We start from the raw sequence: 10,265 nt of genomic DNA, 5'->3' as shown, positions 1-10,265 counted from the left end.
TTAAACTCTGAAGATATTTCTTCATTTCCTTCTAGTCTCCAATGTTTCCATTGAGAAATCAAACATTAATCTGATTTCCATTTATCATAAGAAATATATTTTTTACTTTCTGAATCTTTAGAATTTTATTTTTTTCCTTGGTTTTGAGATTTCACTATATTAAACCTATCTGCATGTGGGTCTTTTTTCATTCACTTAACTCTGCACTCACAGGCCATCTGAAAATTCATATTTATCTTCATCTCTGGAATTTTTTTCTATCATTTCTTCGTTATTTCTCACTTTCAGAAACTTTTATAACATTGATATTTAAACTTACACTTATCTCGGTTTTTTTCATACTTTGCATCTATTTGTTCCTCTATACTATATGCTAGAATTATTCTGCTTAATCTTACAGCTCATTAATTCTTGCTTGAGTCATGTAGACTTGCTATTAAATCTATGTATTCAATTCTTTATCAATTATACTGTTTTTAATCTACAAGATTTCTTGTTTCTTGGATGAGATATAGTTTCTCATCCCACTGGTAGCATTATTTATACTTATTTCCAAGCCCTTTTCTGCATACCTCATTGGCTTTCTTTTTTTCGGGTATTACATTATTTAGTTCACTTCCACTAATGCATGGTTATTCTTAGATGTATGCTTATGATTTTATTTGATTATCCTTGTTCACCTGTTTATAAATATTATTTCTAAAAAACAGTCTCTTCAACAAATGGTGTTGGGAAAATTGGACAGCCACATGCAGAAGAATGAAACTGGACCATTTCCTTACACCACACACAAAAATAGACTCAAAATGCATGAAAGACCTAAATGTGAGACAGGAATCCATCAAAATCCTAGAGGAGAACATAGGCAGCAACCTCTTCAACCTCAGCCATAGCAACTTCTTCCTAGAAACATTGCCAAAGGCAAGGGAGAACTTATCAAACTCAACACCCAAAGAACAAAGAATCCAATCAAGAAATGGGCAGAAGACATGAACAGACATTTTTCCAAAGAAGACATTCAAATGGCCAAAAGACACATGAAAAAGTACTCAACATCGCTCGGCCTCAGGGAAATCCAAATCAAAACCTCAATGAGATACCACCTCACACCAGTCAGAACGGCTAAAATTAACAAGTCAGGAAAAGACAGATGTTGGCGAGGATGTGGAGAAAGGGGAACCCTTCTACACTGTTGGTGGGAATGCAAGCTGGTGCAGCCACTCTGGAAAACTGTATGGAGGTTCCTCAAAATGTTGAAAATAGAGCTACCCTACAACCCAGCAATTGCACTACTGGGTATTTACCCCAAAGATACAAATGTAGTGATCCAAAGGGGTATGTGCACCCTGAAGTTTATAGCAGCAATGTTCACAATAAACAAACTATGGAAAGAGCCAAGATGTCCATCAACAGATGAATGGATAAAGAAGATGTGGTATATACATACAATGGAATATTATGCAGCCACCAAAAAAAAAAAACGATATCTTGCCATTTGCAATGGCATGGAGGAACTAGAGGGTATTATGCTAAACGAAATAAGTCAATCAGAGAAAGACATGTATCATATCATCTCACTGATATGAGGAATTCTTAATCTCAGGAAACAAACTGAGGGTTGCTGGAGTGGTGGGGGGTGGGAGGGTTGGGGTGGCTGGGTGACAGGCATGGGGGAGGGTATGTGCTATGATAAGCGCTGTGAATTGTGTAAGACTGATGAATCACAGACCTGTACCTCTGAAACAAATAATACATTATATGTTAAAAAAAAAAAAAGAAGATAGTAGGAAGGGGGAAATCTGAAGGGGAGATGAACCATGAGAGACTATGGACTCTGAGAAACAAACCGAGGGTTCTAGAGGGGTGGGTGGTGGGGGGGATGGGTTAGCCTGGTGATGGGTATTAAAGAGGGCACATTCTGCATGGAGCACTGGGTGTTACATGCAAACAATGAATCATGGAACACTACATCAAAAAATAAATAAATAGGAAAAAAATAAATATTATTTCTATTTACTATGATCTGTATCTTGCCACCACAGTAAAGGAGTAGGACAATCTACCCAACAGGGAAGTACCAGCAAGCCATTTTACAGGAGTGAAGGCTTTCTTTTCTTTTCCCTTTTTGTTTTTTTTTTTGGTAGATTTTATTTATTTTGAGAGTGAGCGAGAGAGCATGTGGGAGGGGGTAGCAGAGGGAGAGGGAGAGACTCTCAAGCAGACTCCTTGCTGAGCGAGGAGCCTGATGCGGGGTTCCATCTCACGACCTTGAGATCATGACCTGAGTCAAAATCAAGAGTCAAACACGTAACCAAATGAGTCACCCAGGCACCCCCAGGAGTGAAGGCTTTCTATCCTATCCGGATATCATAAGCCACCAAGGACAAAACCTCATCTGTGACCCAAATCTTCATACTCACTCTTCTAAGAAAAAATATCAGTGACTTGGCACTCTGGAATTAGTGGTGGAATAGTTCATCTGCTTGTCCCAGGATGACATCCCAATTAACTGCTTTGACTTTTCCTCAGGGATTCCTCTGTCCCTTAGATCAGAAGTTCTTAAATGTAGAAGCCCCTTAGGAATCCCCCCATATATTTTGCATGATCCTATTGTGCAGTTTGGGGGCTGTAGTTTCCTCAGTCAACTAATTTCACGTTTTATTATATTCATTCTCTTTGTTTTATTGTGTTATTATGGATTTATTATTTTAAAATATCTAAATATTTTCTTTGTTTAATCTAGGAACTTGAGGTGGAATAGAATATAAAATCATGTGTTCATTTCTCCATCTTGATCCAATCTCCTCTAAAGTCTCATTTAGTTTATGCTATTAGCATACTAATTTTATTGTCTTTGATAGATCATAATAAGATAAACTTTAGATCCACCTAAGTCAAAATAACACAAATTATGTATCAGTAGAGTTTAAATGGATGATGTTTTACTGCTGATAAATGGGGCTTTATCTATACAGCACCCAAACAAACCTGTCAACTCAAGGGAAAGACAAAATCAGTTGAACTCATTTTAAGAGATAATGCTTTGATTTTAAATAGTTGCAACGGTGCCATGTAGACACAGACTGCATTGTACTTGACCTATGAAGTAACTGAAGCAGTTAGAGGTTATGTGATGTTCTTCAGATAACACAGACAAGTAGCCACTTGATCAAGAGTAGCCCCCAATAAGTACTTGCCCTCTGAAAATTCTTTTGGATTTCTTTTTCAGCTCATTCAATCAATTTATGACTTTGTGCAGAGAGCCAACCTGTGAACTAAAGAACATTGAGTTCACATACCCTCCAGCTCTTGCTTTAACAAGCAGCAGTAACACCATAGCAGAAATTATCTCCAATCGTATTAATTCTCCTTAATATGTAACATGTGGCCAGGCAACGTGACCCTTCCAAAGCTGTATTTTCTAGAACACTGTGCTTATTAAACCCTTCTCTAAGAACATATTATGAATAATCAATGACAATCTGCTTCTCATCTCCCCTAAAAATCCTCAAAATGTAGAATACCACCTTTGCCAGAAATGTCTCTCCATTTTAAAACTATTATACAAAGAAGAGTTTTTATTTGTGATCATATCTTCAATTTTGATGTTAGAAAGTAAGAAGCTATTTGAAAAATAATGCCTCTGGACATCTGTGGTCTCAACATCTGCACTGGAGGCAGAATCTCAGCATGGATAGAAAGGGAATATCCTCAGAGTCAATTAGATACATCAGGATTTTTGATGAAAAGAAGCAATTCCTTCAATAACAAAGGCTGTTATTCTTCTTTCAAACAACAGCATGAAAGCAATTCTTTCACAAATAATCTAGCCATATTGCTGAAATACCCACAGAATCTATTATTACCCAGTATCCAAAGAAGAGAGTTCCTTCACCACTAAACAGTAAAACGATATATGGATTCCATCTACAAAGTTTTCTAAATTAGAAATGATTTCTTCAGAGGAAATATAGGAAAGACTTTGGAATGCAAGGGAATACATTTCAGAGAAATGAGACAGATCTATACCACATGGGAAGAGCCTTGTGGCACTAATAGCATCAAGCTTGTTTGTTAGAGAGGGAACATGTTGCTACCCAAAAGGATAGCAAAGCCAGGGGAAAATGTCAGAACATTGCTTCATGGGCACTGTTTTTTTAAATGCTCATATAATGAAACTTTAGTCAAGACTTATAGCCTAATTTTCTCATTTGTATCCTTGTGTGGCAATAAAAAACATGTGCTATATATATATATATATCTATATCAGCAGTATGAGTTTGCACAGACACATGCTCCTACTTGAAATTATTTTCCTTTTATGAATGAACAGCACCACACTCTGATTGGAAATCTATTTATTTTTAGTGTTAAACCCACTGTAGAGGGACTGTATCCAATTGAGTGGTGAACTATACCCTCTATATTGATATATAATCTAGGAACAAGAGGGGAAAATGAGAACCAGATTCTCCCAGCACCTAAGTTACTACCTCATATAAATTAAGCAGTCTTGTAAGTTCAGTCCTACAGAGATATTTTCCATTATCTACCAGACCTACTAGAAAAATACCAAGCATTAGAAGTATTTATATCATTATAAGTGTTAAAGTTACATCTATAGCTATCTAACTTACCCACTGACTAGGACAGTACCAAAAGAATCTATGTCACCAAATCATGTTCAACATTCAGGTGTCCAGAAATTCTAACTTCAAAATTTGATTTTTTTTAAACATCTCTTAATGATCCCTTATGCAAAATGAAGTAGTGGTATATTATTGTTCTTCCTTAAATTCAGCTTTCTCTAGTCTATCATTTTTCTGTTCATTCAAATTGCTTCTTCACATGAAAGCTTCCTTTTAAGTTCGTATTTCTTCCTATGAATAGACACTTGAAACCTGATAGCATGGCTTCTGGATCTACAAGAGCATATAGTTTATATTATTTGTACTTTACAGAGTCTAAAAATATTCTCAACTGAAGTCAAATAACCACAATAATATCTAGAAAACAATCTTATTGTGTCAGTCTCCACTGACAAAAATATATACATTTATTAGATTTATATTTTGAAACAAATTCTATTGTCAGCTTCCATTCCATTTTCCTCAATGCTTAATGTAGTAAATAGGTCATTTTAGCATTGAGTTATATATTGATAAAGACTCTTGCTATGACCACTCCTAGACAAGGGAAATTTCGTGCTTAGGAGTTTCAGGGAAAATACCCTAAATGGTACCTTAATGCCCTAAATTCACCCAAAGACATTTCATTGAAATGAAAACCAAAAATGGACAAATAAACATATCAAGGTCAACTAGCACCTACAGCTCATTTCTCAAAAGAATTCTATATGATAAGGAGACAAAATCACTACCATTTGTCAGTTAGGGAAAAGGGAATGAGATTTAAAAATTGGTCTAAATGAAAAAAAGAGGTACACTGAGAGACCAGAGATCAAGAAGAATAACAGAAATGGAAGGAATAGGAAGAGGGAGTTCATGAAAAAACCTGGCCTACAGGTGAGCTTTTCTGCAAATTGGCTAAGTCCACCATGGGTCTCTGGTTACCTCTTGGCAGACACAGCAAGCAGCTACAGTCCTCTCAATTCTTAAAACATCCTAGATTGACAACAGATTTTAATACACAGCTGAGGACACTATTTTCACTGTGTATCTTTTATTATTAATCACTAAATTGTATGAGCAAAGGCAAGGGAGAAGACCCACCTTTGTTCTGATGAGAACTGATTATCTGAAACTACTAGCTCCTAGCTAGGGTACTTCCAAAGTCATTCTTTATACATTCTTCAGCAGTGAAGAGAGCAACTAGATTTAGCTCCATGGCTGCTGTAGATTCTGGTGTTCAAATATTCTTATCTAATAGGTACGCTTAGATTCTTGACTACCACATTTTTTACTGCTTATTACATACTACAGAACTTCATTTTAAAAATGTAAAACACAGACATGGCTTCCCCAAGCCAAATCTAAGCAGCATACTGGTGGCAGTCAGATCAGTCCTCAGGGCATACAGTGCTGACAAACCTGGCAATTGTAATGAAGGGCCTTTTAGATGTGTGTGCTTTCCAGGCTAACTGAAAAATAATACAAGGTATGTGAAAATGTCTTCATTGTGCATGAATGTATCTCAAAGCACGGGGACCTGTGAGGCAAAATGGATAAACTGCAGCAAAACTCTGCTCTGGAGCATTACTAGAGCTCTGTAATTCCAAAATCTAGGGAGGAAACTCCATGCATTAGACAGCAAAACTGAGGTTCAGAAAACTGGCAGTGGGTCACAATCATTCTCACAGGCAATCCAGCCTTAAGCTCTGTAGAGTCTGAGCAGAACAGAGGAAGCAGAGGACACTTAAACTGTTGAAAATATGTTTGTCTCTCACATGAAAAAGCAAGGTTGGAAAAGCACCAAATTTTCATTCTCCAGTGAGAATAAGCAGTTTTGTCAACACTTTGTCTCTTACATTTGCACACCAATGAAGACTTTGAAAACTTACCCTCTAGCTCTGATCAGAAAAGTAAGAAAAATGTAACTCAATCTCATAAAAAGTCCTAGATTCAAAGTTAGAAATACTCCAGGGACAGCCAGCTCATGAATGCTCACAGAATACTTCAAGTACCAAGTAAAAGAGCAGACCACCCAAAACACCTTCACTATTTTTATCCATGAAGTCAGGAAGTCATTTCTTATTGAGTCTTGGAATCTGGAATATTTCTTTAGCACTCTCCTTCCTTCCCTCCATACCATCCTATGAAGAAAGTATGAACCCCATCTCACATCTCAGCAAAAATGGAAATTCTGACAAGATGATTGTTACATGATAGCTCCCTCTATATTGATAGGGTAAACATGCATATTTTCTAAAGAGTGCCCCCAAAAGAAAAGTCACCTACGATACTGCCACACAAGGTTTTCCTTGAAAGGTTCTTTCTCTTCTCTGTTTACTACATTCAATTATATGTCAATTCTTGTATCTTCTCTCTAGCAATGACTCTTCGGTTTTTCCTTTCCATTTGCTCTATTATAAACACAGACGACTCTCCTCATTTCAACAAACAAGTGGAATAGCTTCCTAAACATTCTTTGCATCATTAGTACTTCCTCCTTTTCAGTCTATTCCTTCCTATCCTAGATTTGCCATTGTACAGGTCAGCTTCATTCCCCTGTTCACAAACCTTCAGAAGTTCCTCCACTGCTTTTCAAATAAAGCTCAGACTCTTTCTGCTCAGCACTAAAAGTCATCATGACCTTGATCATTACTTTTCCAGGCTTCCTCACATTTCTTGTACCCTACATTCCAGTCACCCTGGCATGTACACATATTATGAACATGCATCATTTTTCCTGTAATTTTTCCAAAGTGGTGGGGCAAGATGAAGGGGTGAATTGCTCACTAACTCATAGACTTCCACTTAGAAATGTTTTAGTGGCCAACACAAGCCATATCTTCAAAGAGGCAATGAAAGACAAATATGACATAAGCCTAATAAAAGGAGAACTGGAGTACTGCTGAGCCCACATGATGACCACCACACTCTAAAATCATGAGTTATTTGTTAAATGCAAATAGTTTATGAGAAATACTTAGAGATGAACCTAACAAAATAAGTGTGAGATTTTTATGCTGAATGCTATTTAAAAATCCCAAGAGAAATCTTAAAAGGCCTAAATAAATGGAGCAACATATGGTGTTCATTCATTGGAAAACTCAATATTGTTAAGAGATCAATTTTCTCCAAATTGACCAACAGATTTATCATATTCCCAAACAAAATTGCAACAGATTTTTTTGTAAAAATTTACAGGATGATTTTAAACTTATACAACAGCAAAGGACATAGCATAGGTAAAAAAAAATTTTTGAAAAAGAAAACCAAAGTTGGAGAATCCACACTACCTGACTTTAATATTTATATAAGGCTATAGAAATCAAGGTAGTGTGATACTGTCATAAAGATTAGACATACAGATCAACAAAATTGAATGGAGAACCTAAATATAGGTCTACATAGATATGGTCACTTTATTTTTGACAAATGGTGCCAAGATAATTCAATGCAGATAGGATACTCTTTCTAAAAATTGTGCCATAACAACTGGACATTTATATGCCACAAAGGAAAAAAAAGAATCTTCATGTTTACCTTGCACCTTATATAAGAATTGACTCCAAATGAATTATAGACCTAAATTATATTTTTAAAATCTGAACCATAAAAGAAAAAAAAATTGACAAATTAAACCTCACCAAATTATAAACTTATGCTCTTCAATAAGAGCACCCTGCACCACATAGATCAAGACAGGCTGCATTAGAATGAGAAGCAGCAACATATTGACCACACCGCTCCTCCCCTTAGGCCAGTGCAGCACCATGCGGAGAGGTCTCCCCTGAGCCTCTGGTTTCTCCAGTGTAATAAAAGAACCCAGTGGGCACAACAAGCCCACCCCCCACGACTGTGTGCCACTTTGCCAGAGTCCCTGATATGATCTTGCACTTCAGGGATTGCAAAGGAATCTGTCATGCTCAATTGCTAGAAACCTATGATGGAGAAGGCAGGGAGGCACCTGAGATAACCAGTACATGGATCTTATCAGATGGAATTGATACCTTCAGTACCCAAGTTAATAATCCCAACAAGAAATTTTGCTTATCTGTAGAACCAAGTCAAGGGCACACTCCGTCCAGAGAATTTGCAGGGTATAGGTCTGCCAGATTCAGATCTTCAAATAAGGAGTTTTGTAGGCCCGAGAGCCTGGTTTGCTCAAGAAGCTGAAATATAGACTAATTCCACTGCAGAGAGTGTCTTCTAGCCCCATATGACCAGAAGGGCTGGGAACAATTTCTGGAAGCTGTGCTGGCCCAGCTGTGCTTGAAACATGAGGGAGGCAAGCAGAGTTGATTGCCATCCCCCATCCCTGAGAAAAGCCACTATGAGACATGGAGTATTACTAAGCTACTTACAGGCAAGGGGATAAATTCAGCCAAGGCTGAGGGTGGCTCCCAGCTCCTCCTAACTGGACAGCCTGTTTGGGAAATTAAGAATAACCTGAAAGAGCCTCTCCCCCACCCACCCAGGCAAGGGAGTTGAGACACATCCCCACTCACTGTAGAGAGTGTCTTCTGACCCCATCTGACCTGAAAAGCAGGAGATAATTTCTGCAAAGCAAAGCCAATGGCCCTGTTTCATCAGGGAACTTGAGGTGCAGGTTGGTTTGAGTTAAGACAACAAGGAACTTTATTGACTTTAGAGCTGCTTCTCCCACTGCATCCAGGCGGGAATTTAATTCATAGTCTTGCTCACTGTAAAATACAACCTTCAGCCTGTCAAACCAGGGAACCTAACCAAAGCACATGGGAAGATACATAGCCCATTCAACAGTCTTATGTTCACTGGCACTTAAACGGAGAGCACAGCTCATGGCTTCCCCAATCTGCAGAGCATAACTGGTGGTCTCACCTGATCAGTGAATTCAGTGCACACTGTGGACTGATTCAGGTGCCCAAACAATGAGCTGTATAGGGCCTGGGTCCTATCCTGCTGCCCTGCCACAGCAGGGAAGCTAATTCATACCCCCATCTACTAGTGAGTATAGTACCCAGTCCCTAACATCTAGTAAGCCTTACCAGAGAATCCAAGCGACTGTGAAGCCCAAACTGCAGTCTCACATGGGCAGGGAACCAAGCCAGCAATCCTATCCAACTGTTCTCAGCTATAGACAACCCTCATCCCTAGCCTCAGAGCTTGAACTGTTGCCTTACCCCCAAAACAGACCATAATAGTAGGCCCCACAAGCTCAAGGACATTACTAGCAGCCACACCCAGAAACCCAAACTGAGCTGACTGGTGAAAAACTGTCTCTGCCAAAGCAAATCTGTAAAGTCTGAAAGAGGATCCTAATTATTCAAATGCACAGTTACCAATGTAAGGATCAAAGATCATGAAAAATCAGGTTAATATGACACCACCAAAGGAAACTGATAAAACTCAAATATGACCTTAAAAAAAAAATGGAGCTCTATGAACTGTCAGACAAAGAACTCAGAATAATCAATCCTCGTAAGAAAATTTAGTGAACTGTAAGAAAACACAGACAACCAAACAAAATTAGTAAAACAATGCATGAACAAAATGAGAATTTCAACAAGGAAAGAGAAACCATCAAGAAAGAAAGAAAGAAAGAAAAAGAAAGAAAGAAAGAAAGAAAGAAAGAAAGAAAGAAAGAAAGAAAGAAAGAAA

This window comes from Neomonachus schauinslandi, chromosome 2 (assembly GCF_002201575.2).
Source record: "Neomonachus schauinslandi chromosome 2, ASM220157v2, whole genome shotgun sequence".
Classification (NCBI taxonomy): domain Eukaryota; kingdom Metazoa; phylum Chordata; class Mammalia; order Carnivora; family Phocidae; genus Neomonachus; species Neomonachus schauinslandi.
The sequence above is the reverse complement of the archived record's forward strand: the minus strand, read 5'-3'. Positions refer to the sequence as shown.